This window comes from Diceros bicornis, chromosome 22, assembly GCF_020826845.1.
Source record: "Diceros bicornis minor isolate mBicDic1 chromosome 22, mDicBic1.mat.cur, whole genome shotgun sequence".
Taxonomy (NCBI): Eukaryota; Metazoa; Chordata; class Mammalia; order Perissodactyla; family Rhinocerotidae; genus Diceros; species Diceros bicornis.
The window spans coordinates 6,022,486-6,037,156 of NC_080761.1; the positions used below are offsets into that span (position 1 = coordinate 6,022,486).

A 14,671-nucleotide genomic window follows, 5' to 3' on the forward strand; every position below is an offset into this window, starting at 1 on the left:
AAATGATAACCCAAAAAGGAAGTAGACCTCCCCAGGGCCAAGCCCCGCTCGCTAGCTGAAGACCACGTCTCCCGAGCTGCCCCTCCCTGCCCGCCGGGTGGAGAGGAGCACCCTTTGTTAAACCCGGGCCAGGGACGCCCCCAGCCCCGCATCGCTGGCGCGCGCGTGGGGCAAGGCACAACCGCACCCCAAGTCCGCGTCCCCGACAGCAGGGCGCCCTGCACCGATCAGAACCGGCTCCGGAAGTGACTGGCTTCCCCTCCTCCTCTCTCTGCACACACGCCCACCCAGCTCCCCACCTCCAGGGGCGCCGTGGAAGAAAGAAGCCCTCGCCCGGGCGGAACTCGCCTCGCTGGAAGCATCCCTGCCAGCCTGCAGCGGCGGAGCAGCCCCCTCGCCACGTCTCGGCTCCCGCACCTCCCCGGCCGCCGTGGCCACCTCCTCTCCTCCCTCGAGCCAGGCAGTCCCTAGAGGCACATTCCTGGCGACTCCCGCTCCGTTACCCGGCCGACCCGGCGTGCAGCCGCCCGGGGGAGCAGGGGAGGGAAGGGAGCGGCCGAGGGAGGCGCGGCCGCCCGCTCCCGGTCTCCGGGACCCGACACAAAGCGCCCGGCCCGGCCCGCGCCACCTGTTCCCACCCGGCCTGCGGGGCTGGGGACGCCTCCTGCCTGCGATCCCACTTCTCCCCACAGTCAAGTTTCCCCGGCCTCGGCCTTCCCGGCTGCCCTGGGCGCTGCCCGGGCAAACCCCGCCGCGCCGCGCCGCGGCCGCGAAAGCCAGGGCAGGCGGCGGGCCCCGGGAGGAGCCGGGGCGCCGCGCGCGACCACTCACCCGGGCGCTCGGGAGCTGCCCGGGTCCCTCCGGCGCGCTGTCGGAGGCTGACCGAGGCGCCAGCGCCGGAGACTGGCGGGGCGGCGGCGTGAGCGCAGGGAGGGAGCGAGTGGGGGCGCCGACCCCGCTCTCCCGCCCCGGCTCTGGAGCGGCCCCTCCGCTCCTCGCCGCCTTCCGGGCGGAGGGTGGCCGGCAGGCGGCCAATGGGGACCCCGCGGGCGGGCTGGCGGCACGGCCCACCCACCTCCGAGCTGCCCGGTCCGGCCGGCGCTGCGGGTTCTGCGCGGCGCTCGCTGCTCCTCCCCGCTCGGCGCCCGGGGCTCGCTGGCGCGCTCTGCCGCGCACACCCCCGCGCACACCCACTCCCCCACACCCATGCCCGGAGCCGAGCGAGCGCGGCCGCGCGCGGGGGGCGCCGCACCTGTGACACGACGCCACGCGGCCCCCTCCGGCTGGGTTCCGGAGGAGTGCGCTTCCTTCGTCCTGCAAATGTGTACTGAGCGCCCGGCGTGTGCCAGACGCTGTGCTCCGCACCGGGAAATCGCAGACCAAAATAGGTTTCAAAAAATCCCTGCCCTCGTCAAACTTACATTCTGGCGGAGAAGATAGGCAATAAATCTGTAAGCAAGTAAATGAGCTCATTTTAGAAGGGATCAGGTCTATGGAGACTAAAACAGGGTAACGGGATCGAGAGTGACGGGGAGCGGGGCCGCGTTAGATGGGGTTCCTTTCCGGGATAGGTGTTTTGAGCTGAGACCTGAACTGTAAGAAGGTATACAACCCGAGAAGAAAGGATTGAGGTCTCAGAGGCCTAATGAAGCAACAGAAATGAAGAGTTTATGTGTGCTGCCTAATGCGGCGTTGGCTGTTGATGAGTTGAAACGTGGCTGGTCCCAAATGAACAGTGCAATAAGTGTGAAATATTCCAAGACAGTATGGAAATAAGAAAAAAATATATCGTGAATATTTTTATTTTAATTACATGTTTAAATGCTAGTATTTTGGATATATTGGTTTAAATACAGTAAAATTAATTTCACCCTTTACATTTTAAAATGTGGCTACTAGAAAATATAACACTACCTATGTGGCTGGGGTTATATTTCTGAGGGCCATCGTGGTCTACACGGAGACCCCTTATCCATTCTCTCTACTTCTTACCCCATGCTCCTACCAAGCGTCTGGGTGGAGGAAACAGAAAGGGTGGTTCCCCATAGGGACTGCTGGAGATCCCCAGAGAAATGCTCTTACAGGAAATCTATCTTACTGCCTAGAATTACAAAAACTGATATGTGAGCCCTCTGAGAGTTCAGATCTACATTATTGTTCAAATGCCCAGATTTTCTAAAACGAGATGATTTAAATTCTCTTTGGTTCAGCAGAAATTTTCAACCATAGAGATTTGGCCTCTTGAAAAAAAAATGCCTCTCAGACCTTATGTCAGACCCTAGTCTTAAAGAACCTTTCATTTAATGGCCCACAGGAAGGGCACATATTCATGAGATGGAATCAAGGGAAGGTTCCAAACTGGGAGGTATCCAAATTGCTATCAACCTAAGTGGTGAGTTTGAGAATTAATACAAAAGGATCTTGAAAGGTGAGAAATACAGTCCAAAATAACAAAAAAGTGATTCATCTCGGGGAAATGCAAATGAATACATCTGTTGGGGGGAGCAATTAAAAACACAGATGTTTCAGACAAACTTGGAATGTGTGTATGGATGACTGCTTTATGGGTAATATTTTTCCTCCAAAATAAATGTGTGTTTTCCGAGGCAATGAGAAGGATTGGCTCTGTTTGGGGACTAGTACGTCCTACCTACCCTAGTCAACATGCTGATCACAGAGGATTTTCCGGAGTAGTGAAAAGGAGCATGGACTTGGGGGTCACAAAATTGGACCTAATATTGATGGAACCATTTAACAGCTGAATGACCCTGGATGTGTCCCTTACCTCTGAGCTTTATGTCTGCACTAATTTAGGCAAGGATTCTAGAGAGGGGAAAATGTGGTAGTTGAAAAACATGGCCAAAAATTCAATCAAGAAGTGGAGTCTAATTCTTCTCCCCATGAATATGAGTTGGCCCTAGTGGCTTGCTTCTAAAATAAAACGTGGTGGAAGTGACGCAGTATAATGTCCCTCCAAGGATGGGTCATAAGGCGTTAGAGCTTCTGCCTGACCCTCTCTCCCTCTCCCTCTCTCTCTCTCTCTCTCTCTCACTCTCTCTCTTTCTTTCTCCCTCTGCTTCTCACTCTTGCTCTCTCCACTCGCTCTCGAAGCCTTCAGCTGCCATGGTTACCCTGGGACTGCCATGTGGAGAGGCCATGTGGAGAGACCACAGAAAGAGAGAAGCGGGAGGAAGCCAGCTGTTCCAGCCCTACCCCCAACTCTCAGCTATTGGTGTTTGCACAACCCAAGATCTGTGAGCAGAATAAATGATTGTTACTGTTTTAAGTCATTATTTTGGGGTGGTTTGTTACACAGCAATAGATAATTAGAAAGAAAATAAGAAAATGTAACTTTTAATATGTGCCAGATGCTGGGCAGACTAAATTAGTCTCTTGCTTAATCTTCAAATAACTCTGTAAATCAGTTGTTTTTTCCACTTTATGCTTAACCTTCTTATTCTCAGTTTCATCACCTGCAAAATGGGGACAATAATAGACCCTTGCATATTCCTCAGAGTTGCTGGGAGACTATAAAGAGATAATGCATGAAATAGGGCTTTACACGTTATACAAAATGTCAGAATGTTGGTATTACATTTTCTATCATGTTCCAAGCAAGAAGGGCTCTGAGGGACGTCTCTCAAATGCAAGACAGCGATACAATAATCATCAAATTATGAGATTCAAACTGGAAAGAACTTCCATAAAAATAACTGATTATGTTATGGACTATGGATTATGATAATCATGGTGATAGCTTTTAAAACAAACTCAAGTGTAGAATTTAGAACATTATTTTATATGTGTATTAGTCATGGTAAAATAACTGCTGCTGTAAAACCCAACAAATCTCAGAGTTTTAACACATTACAGATTTATTTCTTGCTATCAGCACAAATGTTTGCAAGGGGTGGAGAGAGGGCTTGGCTCCACATAATCATTCAGGGACCCAGGCTTCTGCCCTGTAATGGATCCGTGGTCCCTCAGTGTGTTTGAGTTTCTCCGTGGATCTTTGTCTTCTCTTGGCTGGTGAGAGAAGAGAAAATCCAGAGAGGACTGCACTGGAGGTTTGTCTAGGAGATCAGGTTTGAAGTCTAAGGCTTAATCATTTTTAGGCAAGATATTCTAAGATCAATCTAAGTGGACCACATTAGCTCAGTTCCCCTTTGAGTTACTTTTTAATAACATGCCTTTGGCTTTTATCAAGGCCTAATATTTTTAAATGGCCCCGTGAAGAGTGTTTCTGCATCTGTGGTTTCCCTGTTGAAGATACTGCCCATTATGCAGTTGAGTGTCTCTTATGTAGGCAGCCACGTGACTGATTCCAATTCCTCCCTGCACTGAGCACTAAGAGAGCTCATCTTTCTTGACCAAATGACTTTTCTTTTTTGTCATACAATGAAAATTATAAAGCTCATTCTGTTCTACATTTCCCCCGGGATTCCAAAGAGCATGTGGCAAGATCAGAAAGTGTAGTCCTCCAAGTAATGTCCAATTCACCATATTCTCTGATTCAATCAACAAGCATTTATTATCTAGTATATGTTAGATACTGAGGATACAGAAATAAAGGAAACATTCTCTGTCCTCAACTCAGTCTAATGACGGACACTGATGAACAGAGATAAATCCATTACAGAGTTATTGTGCTAGATCGAAACCGTTTATTTTTATAGACCTACTCTCCATCCTTCTCCACCCTTTCAGGTTGGCAGGCTGAGCTCTAAGACTATTTTAACTCATTTCCTTGTCCTCTTGCTGCTGGTTGGTTTGGCCAGTGGGGAACTCCAGCACGAGGTCAAGTAGGAGGGAGGAGAATGAGGCCAGGATAGTTATTCTCCTGCTTTCCTCGCTGCAAGGTTGAGTTGGCCACTGTCAAACAAAGGTCACTGCTCCTTACCAGGGAACCTCTTCTACATGGTTTTCTCTGTCCTGGTGTTGGTGACTACTCTCTCTCCTTGCCTATTTGGACCTGGAGTTGGTGCCAGCTCCAACGTTACTAACCTGGCGGTTCCTGCCCCACCCCTTAGGGTTCCCCTGCACCTCTCGTACACCTCCTTGAATCATCCTAATTGGAGTGTAGCATCTCTTACCTCTGAGACCCTGATTGATAGTGTAACGAGAAAGGAATCTCAGACTGCTGAGGAAACACGAAAGGAGGGCATTTAATTCATATATAGGCTGAGGATGGAGGGTGACGAAACGGTGAGCCTGGGGTTTCAGGGAAGTTTCCTAGAGGAGCTGACATTGTAGTAAAACTTATGAAAGAAAATTAAGAGTTAGCAGAATAAAATGGTGGGCAATGGGGTGGTAGATTGTGAGGTGAGAGGGGTGGACAGGAGGGTGTCTAGACAGAGGAGAAGAGGGAGGGGGAAATCACCGATGTAAGAAAGGTTATGGGTCATTCAGGCATCTGTAAGGAATCAGAGCTCAGGCAGTGAAATGGCAAGAAGTAGAGAGGGGAAGGGTCTTTCCGGCATGCCCAGGACTTGGATAACAGTGGAGAGGTAAACTGAGGTAGATCTTGACAGCTTTGTCCATTATGCTCAGCACGTGGGTCTTCATTCTGAAGACTCTTTGATACCCAGGGTTGACTGGTGCTAATTTGGCACATCCTCAAAGATGGTGGGTAGAGAAAACCAATGAGATACTTCAAGGAGATAGAAATCATAGGACTTGGTACTTGAGGAAAAGGACAGAGTCAGGGCAACATCCAAATTTTGGGTTGATTTATTAGGTAGATATTGCTGCCATGTAGGCAGAAATACAAGTGGACAAGCTGTTTGGGAGAAGAAAAGATGAGGTCAGTCTTGGAGATAAGAAGTTTGAGGTGCCCATGGGGCTTCTAGATGATGTGTAGGTGGAGATGGCTACCTGTGGGATAGGCGAGGGTGAGTCTGGTGTACACCAGGGGAGCCAGGAAGTAGATGAGGTCACCTAGGGACAGGATGCAGGACTGAAAAGAACGCTAGGGGCAGAGCTCTTGGGAACAGGAGTGCATTAACCCAAGCAAATATGGCAAGTATGCCTGGCCAGTAGCTATAGATTGCCAGTTAGTCCGATGAGCAGCTACGGGTTTTTCTTGTGTTTCTTGGGGCCAGAATAGGCATCACCAATGGGTGATGACGTAAGACCTCGTAAGTATTGATGCCTCATCTGCCTCCCATGTATAGAGTGCATCATGAGTATCTGCTGTCTTCTTGGTCTAACAGGGTACTGACTTCCTTATCTATGTTTAACACATCTTGTGTGTTACATCCATCCCACTTCTTCTCTTGTCTTCTATAGCAGAGTGGAATATTCACAAATGAAACAGCAAATGCACATTACACACCTCCTTCTGAGCTGTGAGCTATTTGAAGCACCTCTCCAACCCCTTTTCCCACCATTGCTCAAAACTCAGGCGTTTTGTAGTGCATGGGTTTAAGGATGAGGGCTTCACATTACCTTCATATTACCTCTCTGAACTGGGAGTTTGTGACCCCAGGTTTAAGACCCCATGGCATGGATTTTGCCTACTTTTCTATCTCTACTTTCCCTCTGACTCAGTTTCTTTCCAATTTTCATTTATTGTATCCTATGATATTGAATGCATCTCTAACTCTTATTGAATCCTGTGTAAAAACAGGTGGGGTAAAAACAAGTAAATAAACACGTAGAAATCACTGACCAGTGTTTGAAAGGCCAGACCAGATTATAAACATCTGGGGTTACTGGTTTACTTTGCCCTTAGCCTTATTTTTTTATGCCTGGCCCAGTTTCTTTTAGGTTCTGACACGACCTGAAGATAAAGGTTGGTAACACTTAGCACTTACAAAACTCATGGCCCAGAATGTCAGTCAGCTCCTAACGAAGGTTAGCTGCCTCTGAACAGTACGCAGTTCGCTCATTTTACTATTACATGCAAATGCAGCATTTGGGTTACATGTACCCTTCTCTCCCACAGGAGTTCCCCACTATTGGATTTTTAGTGCAGTTGGCTACCAGATTCTACATTTCTCTATGAGACTATTTGGATATAGTTGGGAAGGAGGAGAGTGGAATATTCAAAGGAGTTTCTGTGTTGTCAAACAAACTTAAAGCAAGTTTGAAAAATAGTCATCCAGAAAAAAGCACTCAACATTATTCATCCATTAGAACTAGATGGGCCAATCACAATTACAGATAAAATCTGAACTTATAACCACATTGATTTAGTGAATGTAGTTACATTTATTTTCTATTGCTTCTAATTTTTTTCTCTGCTGATGACTAATGAACCTCTTTAAAATCATCAGACTTAATACCATTGATTTCTATTTATTTTTCTTTCAGCAAAACTATGGTAAAAATATTTTCAGTCAGTATCAAAATTCATCTCTTTTGGGTCAGATAGGTATTAAATATTACAGAGATTCAATATCAATGAAAGCCTCTGGGTTTCTTGGCATGGTTTCATGAAATACAAGTCCCATTACTCAAGCCAGTGAAGTGATTTACAACTTTATTCATAGACGTTTGGTAGGATTTATAGAAACATTGTTTTTTAAAAAAGACAAATTTGTCATAAATTTTTCCAGAAGGTTCTGTCTGTTTGAAGATTTGCAAACAGAGCAATAACCTTTGACCCTTTTAATGCTGTATTCTCATAAATTTATACACTTATAAAGTTGGTGTTTTCTGCTTATATAGACTTAATAAGTACAAATATATACTCTTTTTAAACAACTATATAAGAATAATTGGTGTAATTTAATTTGTTGCTTAAGTATTATCTGTCATTTTCTCTTAATTTTAAGAAATTTTGAGATGATGACAATTTCTGAGGAAACGCACCTCAAGAACACTATACTAGGTTTATAACGTCTTAGGAATCCAGAATTATGTCTGGTAGTTTAATGCTCATTCATTCATTTAATTATTTATTGAGTGATAAAGATAATGGTGATTAAGACAGACTCAGGGAGTTATGATTTAGAAGTAGCTACATTTTGTATTTCTTTAGAATCCCCTTAAAGAAAGGATCTACTTGGTATTTCTGAAATTTCCTGCTTAAATTTCCTTGAAGAAATACCCCAAATGGAGCTCTCCAACCACAATCAATAGAAGTAGTCCCTAATCAAGGTTATAAAAACAGCTTCAAGAGATGAAAATGTATTTCCCACCTCTTACGCACACGTCCACCCCATGCCTCTCTCTCCAGGCTACCTTACTCTCTTAAGGTTTAAAAAAACATAGATTTCCCTGCCCAGAATCCTACCCTAACTTTTTGCACAGGTGATTAATTTTTCAAATATTAACTAGATAGACTCTTTCATATATAAAAAAATTACATTTTAGTTGATTTAATGTCATAAGTGACTTAAATATGTCTTTTAAAATCGGTTTTTACATTGGGAGTCATTTGATTAGGTATTTGATTCTAAGCCACATTTATATGAGCTTTTAAAATATTTGTAGGCTTCTTGAGTGTTAGAAGTCTGTGTTTTATGTCTTTTAGAATATCTCAAAAAGCTAGTACTAAAAAAGCATGGTAGGGACCGGCCCCGTGGCTTAGCGGTTAGGTGCGCACGCTCCACTACTGGCGGCCCAGGTTCGGATCCCGGGCGTGCACTGATGCACCGCTTGTCAGGCCGTGCTGAGGTGGTGTCCCACATACAGCAACTAGAAGGATGTGCAACTATGACATACAACTATCTACTGGGGCTTTGGGGAGAAAAAGGGGGGGGAAAAAAGGAGGAGGATTGGCAAGAGATGTTAGCTCAGGGCCAGTCTTCCTCAGCAAAAAGAGGAGGATTGGCATGGATGTTAGCTTAAGGCTGATCTTCCTCACAAAAAAAAAAAAAAAGAAAAAGAAAAAAGTAATTTAAAAAAAAAAGCATGATAGTAGGCACATGGTGGCGCACGGTGAATATTTTCTCCTGGATTAATTACCTTTAGTGTAATTAATTAGCTACAATAATGTTCTGATGTACAGAGAGTCTTTGCTTTTAACCAAAATGCATTCCAGGAAACTAGAGCATCATGCAGCCCTTGATAAAACAGATAGTGCATGTCCATGGAAGAGTGCGATAATTGGAGGTTATACTCCTGACCTAGGATTTGGCATGACATAAATCATGGCAGTAAACAAAAAATGTCATAAAAGCAAAGCTTGAGCAACTATAACTCTATGAAAATACAAAACAGTAAAATTTTACTCCAAGCCTAATAAACTGGGCATAAATGCACTGTCCTGTCCGCCACAGTGCTCTATTGTTGTAGATACATATGCACGTATTACATGTATACAATATCACATCGAATGAACTTTATAGTATCACAAATTCTAATTAAAATAGTATTCTAAGTAAAATAATTAGAACAGTTAGTCAATAGTAATTGTGTTTGCCTTCTTAAAGTTTGGAAAGATTTTGGGGGGGATAATCGGCATGGGCCAGGTTTCTAATATCTGTCCAAGAAGGTTTGAGCTGATTCCCCTTTCTCTTAGAAAAGCTCCCTAAAGCAGCAAGAGGCTTTGAAATTCATCAGTGCTGTTGCAAAGATGGTTCGAGGTACTCAACATGTGTTACTTGTTGACAGCAATTGTTGCTGCACAGAGAAGTATTTTTTTTAAGGATCTCAAAGGGAGTAAGAAAGATACAGCCAATGGAAAAAATAAAAAAGACAGCAGTGGGGAAGGGTGTCAGCCTCAGGAATATAAGGGGTTGGATTTTTAATACCCAAGTGGGACAGGAGATGAGACTTTTGGCAATTTTGGATAAAACAGACACTCTCCAAGTGTTTAAACCTTCAGTAAGGGTGGATTGGATAGAAATCCACCCACTTACACAGGCCAATGACAAACAGTTGCTCTGCCATGAAGTGTGTGAGAATTTGTAACCTCAGGCCTCCTCCTCACATGCAATTGAGTTTAAATTTTATACTTCATGTTGGTCCTGAGTCACCTACCCCAGGAGCGTGATCTTCTACTGGTAAATCCTCTGGAGGGACCGCCCCTTGTCCCATCCCAGGGAAGATGCACAAACCCCACTGAAGAAGAGCTCACAATCAAAAACTTCAAAACCCTGGAGGAACCAATGCAGCATAATTAGGAATCATCAGGTTTAATAAATGACAGGAATATCTTCCCTCCCAAGAACTTCAGATAACAGGACACCTGGATAGAGACTATAAAACAAGAGTCTTTAAAATAATTAAAGACATTAAAGAAGGAATCTAACTTAAAAACTGTAAAAGACAAATTGAAAAGGGTTGTTAGGTGACTGTCAGGCAGGATGGAATGTAAGAACTACAACACAAAAAGAGAGGAAAAGTGGGAGCTGTGGGTCTTATACATGTTTGTCTAAGTTGGATTTTTCTCCAAACACTGCATTCAGCCATGACTCTTTTCAATGTCTGTTATTTCAAGGTAAGAATGGAGTGGAAGTGTTCCAGTCCTTAAGGAGAAATAACAGATTTATGTGGTTAAAAAGTAGACCAGACATCCTTATGAAATTGGTGAGTGATTGCAAATTCTTATTGAGGCCATCTCTATTCATTTGAACAATTTTGACATTTTAAAAACTATAAGGCATTTTTCTTTCATCTCTTTTTAAAAAATTTATTTGTATTTGGCCACGTGTGAGTGGGTTATACTTTAGGCTTCTATTTTTTCCCCCAAGATCAGTTGTGACATTGTTCCAATCTGTCCGCCTGTCTTCTTGAGGGTTTCAGAGTGTAGATAAAGAAGTTCCTGCTGGGTAGAACTTTGTAGAACAAGTACAAGCCTGGCGTTGAGGAGACCTGGGTCCGGCCACTCGCTGTGCCATTAATATAGCCATGCAGTAGCTCTCGATACCAATTTCTCCTTTTTTTGTTTTAAACGAAGGTTTGTACCAGACAGGTAACGTAAGCAGGTAAAGTAGCAAGCAAAATATGTGTGTGGACCAGGTTCCACTGATGTGTAATGCCCTCCTGACTGGATTACTTTTTGTTTTTAAATAGACTTTATTTTTTAGAGCAGTTTTAGGTTTACAACAAAATTGAGGGGAAAGTACAGAGATTTCCCATATAGTTCCTGCCCCTACACATGTACCGCCTCCCCTATGATCAACATCATCAACATCCTGCACCAGAGTGGTATATTTGTTAAAAGTGATAAACCTACATTGACACATCATTATCACTCAAAGTCCATAGTTTACTTTAGGGTTCACTCTTGGTGTTGTACATTTTATGCATTTGGACAAATTTATAATGAAATGTATTCACCATTATAGTATCATACAGAGTAGTTTCACTGCCCTAAAAATCTTCTGTGCTTTGTCTATTCATGTCCCCTCAACCCCACGCCCCACCCCTAAGCAACCGCTGATCATTTTACTGTCTCCATAGTTCTGCCTTTTCCAGAACATCATATAGTTGGAATCATACAGTATGTAGCCTTTTTGGATTGGCTTCTTACACTTAGCAATATTCCTTTAACTTTCCTCCATGTCTCTTCATGGTTTGATAGCTTATTTCTGTTTAGCACTGAATAATATTGCATCATCTGCATGTACCACAGTTTATTTATCTGTTCACCTACGGAGTGTCATCTTGGTTGATTCTGAGTTTTGGCAATTATGAATAAAGCTGCTGTAAACACTCATGTGCAGGTGTTTGTGTGGACATAAGTTTTCAACTTCTTTGGGTAAATACCAAGGAGCATGGTCACTGGATCCTGTTTAGTTTTGTAAGAAACTACCAAACTGTCATCTTCCGAAGTGGCTGTACCATTTCGCATTTGCACCAGCAATGAATGAGAGTTTCTGTTGCTCCACATCTTCATCAGCATTTGGTGTTGTCAGTGTTTTGGATTTGGGCCATCCTAATAGGTGTGTAGGGGTGTGTCATTGTTTTAATTTGCATTTCCCTGATGACATATGATGAGGACCATCTTTTCATCTGCTTATTTGCCATCTGTATATCTTCTTTGGTGAGGTGTCTATTAAGGTCTTTGGCCCATTTTTTAATCAAGTTGCTTGTTTTTTATTGTTGCGGATTGCTGTTTCCCAATCTGTGTTCCATGGAATTCAGTTCCTTGACACGTGTATTCTGTGTAACAGGTACACTCTGTGGGAAAGAGTGTTCCGTGGTCAGATAAACTTGGGGCATTCTAAAGTAAAGAGCTGAACAGTTTCTCTGCATCGTAGCTTCTCAGACCTTTAATATCCTAACATGTGGGGCAGTGCTCCAAGTCAGGAGTCTGGTAAGCCAGGTCTCCCTACCTTATTGGACCTCCATTTTCCCCAGGAACCTGAGAACATCTAAGAACGCTAGCTGTTGGCAAACCACGTTTCCTACCTTTCAGTTCCATTGTTCTACATATACTCATATGGATACATTCTTATTTATGTGCTATTTCTAAATCAATTTAAGTGGATGTAAATATAGGTCATGCTACTCTATCAAAATTATGACTGTATGGGGGCCGGCCCGGTGGCACAAGCGGTTAAGCGCGCGTGCTCCGCTGGGGCGGCCCAGGGTTCACTGGTTCGGATCCCGGGCGCGCACCGATGCACTGCTTGGCAAGCCGTGCTGTGGCGGCGTCCCATATAAAGTGGAGGAAGATGGGCACAGATGTTAGCCCAGGGCCGTCTTCCTCAGCAAAAAAAGAGGAGGATTGGCGGATGTTAGCACAGGGCTGATCTCCTCACAAAAAAAAAAAAAAAAAAAAAAAAAAAAATTATGACTGTATGTACCAGAGTATTCCCAAATTTGGAAACTTTCTGTTAAGAATATTAACCATCCCTTAGGTCCAGCTTGTGTCCTGTTTCTTCCGTGAAAATTTCCCTAATATTTGGGGTCTACAATGGTCTCGCTTCTCTAAACTGCTTTGACATTTTAGCTTTTCCTATGCAATTTATCCCCATATATATGTTCCCTTGTATAGACTTCATTTTTCTAGGTTTGATGATCGCGTCTCTCAATACAGAGTTCCCTTCCTCAGGAATGTGCTTTGTATTATTGCTGAGTGTCCTACACATGGCTTTTAATTAAAACTGTCAAATAATTGTTTCTTTCCTAGGCCTACATTTCTCCCTTCCTTCCTTCCTTTGCCTTTTGATTAAATACATGTTAATTGAATGCATTAACAATTCTATTTATTTTTGAAGTAGATCACAGTAGTGCCAAATTAGATCAGCTGGCTTCTAATAGGTGCTGCAAGATGTTTAAGCACACCAATGCACAGGTGTTCATAAGGTGCAAACTTTACAGCACCTTTAAATTATGCGTTGTGGCAATCTTTCCCAATGACCAATAGGTTGTACACCTGCCAAAAAGCAGAGAAAAATTTGTTTAATGATGACTAAATGTATTGTATTTTGACAGTGCAATAAACCATTTTAAAATATGATTGCAAAAGACAGACTTATATGCAGCATTGCAAATGTTTAACATATCATGGCCTGCCCTTGGAGTGTTTTGTAATGTTAAATAGGATTAGCCAGGTGGATTTCTCAGTATTCTGATGTCAATGCAGAGGCAGCCAAATATTTGTTAAAATCTGTCATCAGGGAAACCCAGGCCTTTCCATCTTCTAGCTAGCAAGAACTGAGCTCTATACAAATAAGTAACCTAGATACAGGAGCAACCAAGAGACCTGAATTGGAAATGATTCACATGATTGGGAAAAACTCAACATATGCTTTTACCAGAGACAATCACTTTTAAAAGGAATCACAAAATGTACTAATCATTGAATTGTACACTTAAAACAAGTGAATTTCAATAAAGCTGTTAAAAAAAATTGCAGAATTTTATCCAGAGTGGTATGGAGAGTACTGCTCTGATGTGCTAGAATATACCATCTTACGCTTAATTTACGGTGTAAGCATCTTCTTAAAATCTCTGAAGTATGGCCAAACTAGTTGTCAGAGAACCTACAGAATTAACATCTTCATCCATTCTTACTACAATAGTGTTGTTTAAAATAATTGTACACAATCTTGTGTTGAAGGACAATTTCAAGTGTAATGACATGCAAGATACATTTTTTACAAAAGCTTTTCATCACCTTATTGAAAACCCAATGTGTTACCCGGAGCAAGGCCATTAACTAAGTACTCGAAAATAGACAGCGAGATGCTGCCGTGCAAGGACACTCCTCAACAGTTATAAGCATGTAAATACCTGAATAAAGCGTTTGTTGATCAGTGTTGAAGGGCTGTGTTTCACCTATTAAGATAATAAGAATGAAAAGAACCACTTGTGAGCAGCCAGCACAGGAAGTTCCCGATCAGTCCCTCAGGTTGTGTGCATATGATTTTCCATTGTTCCGCCTTCCCTGCGAGGCCTTCAAACCATCCACAGATGGGGATGTGGTCCACGCCTTCATTTCAATAGGCAGTCCTGTGAGTTTATGAGTTACCTCTACCTTGTTTATGCTTTGGTCCCACAACAAGAGGACGTGATTACCTGGGTAGACACCTAGTTTCTTTCTGACAACACCTCTTGCAGAGTCATGTTTGATTGACAGTTACAGCTGCCGAGGTCTTATCTCTCCCTATGTTATGTGTTCTCACACAAAACTCTTATTTCATTCCCACTGGCCAGAGACAAGAGGAGATGTTGATGGTTGTCCTAAGTCATTGACAGCACTGTGGTTGGTTTGGTGAAACATTAAATTGATGTCATCATCAAAGTGGTGACATCACCTCGCCATCTT

At 43.4% G+C, this 14,671-nt stretch overlaps 1 protein-coding gene across 6 annotated transcripts in view; it reads right to left on the reverse strand.

Annotated features, from left to right (window-relative positions):
* DAPK1 (death associated protein kinase 1) overlaps nucleotides 1–1,329 on the reverse strand; it is a 176,547-nt gene extending 175,218 nt beyond the window's left edge. For 2 of the 6 annotated variants that reach the window (XM_058565487.1, XM_058565486.1), the window contains exon 1: nucleotides 832–965. The gene's annotated coding sequence lies outside the window, so the exon portion shown is untranslated. Of the gene's footprint in view, nucleotides 1–187; nucleotides 237–831; nucleotides 966–1,075; nucleotides 1,144–1,252 lie in introns of those variants that run through there. The other 4 variants (XM_058565482.1, XM_058565484.1, XM_058565481.1 and 1 more) reach the window with 4 other exon arrangements.
* Nucleotides 1,330–14,671: the final 13,342 nt, after the last annotated feature.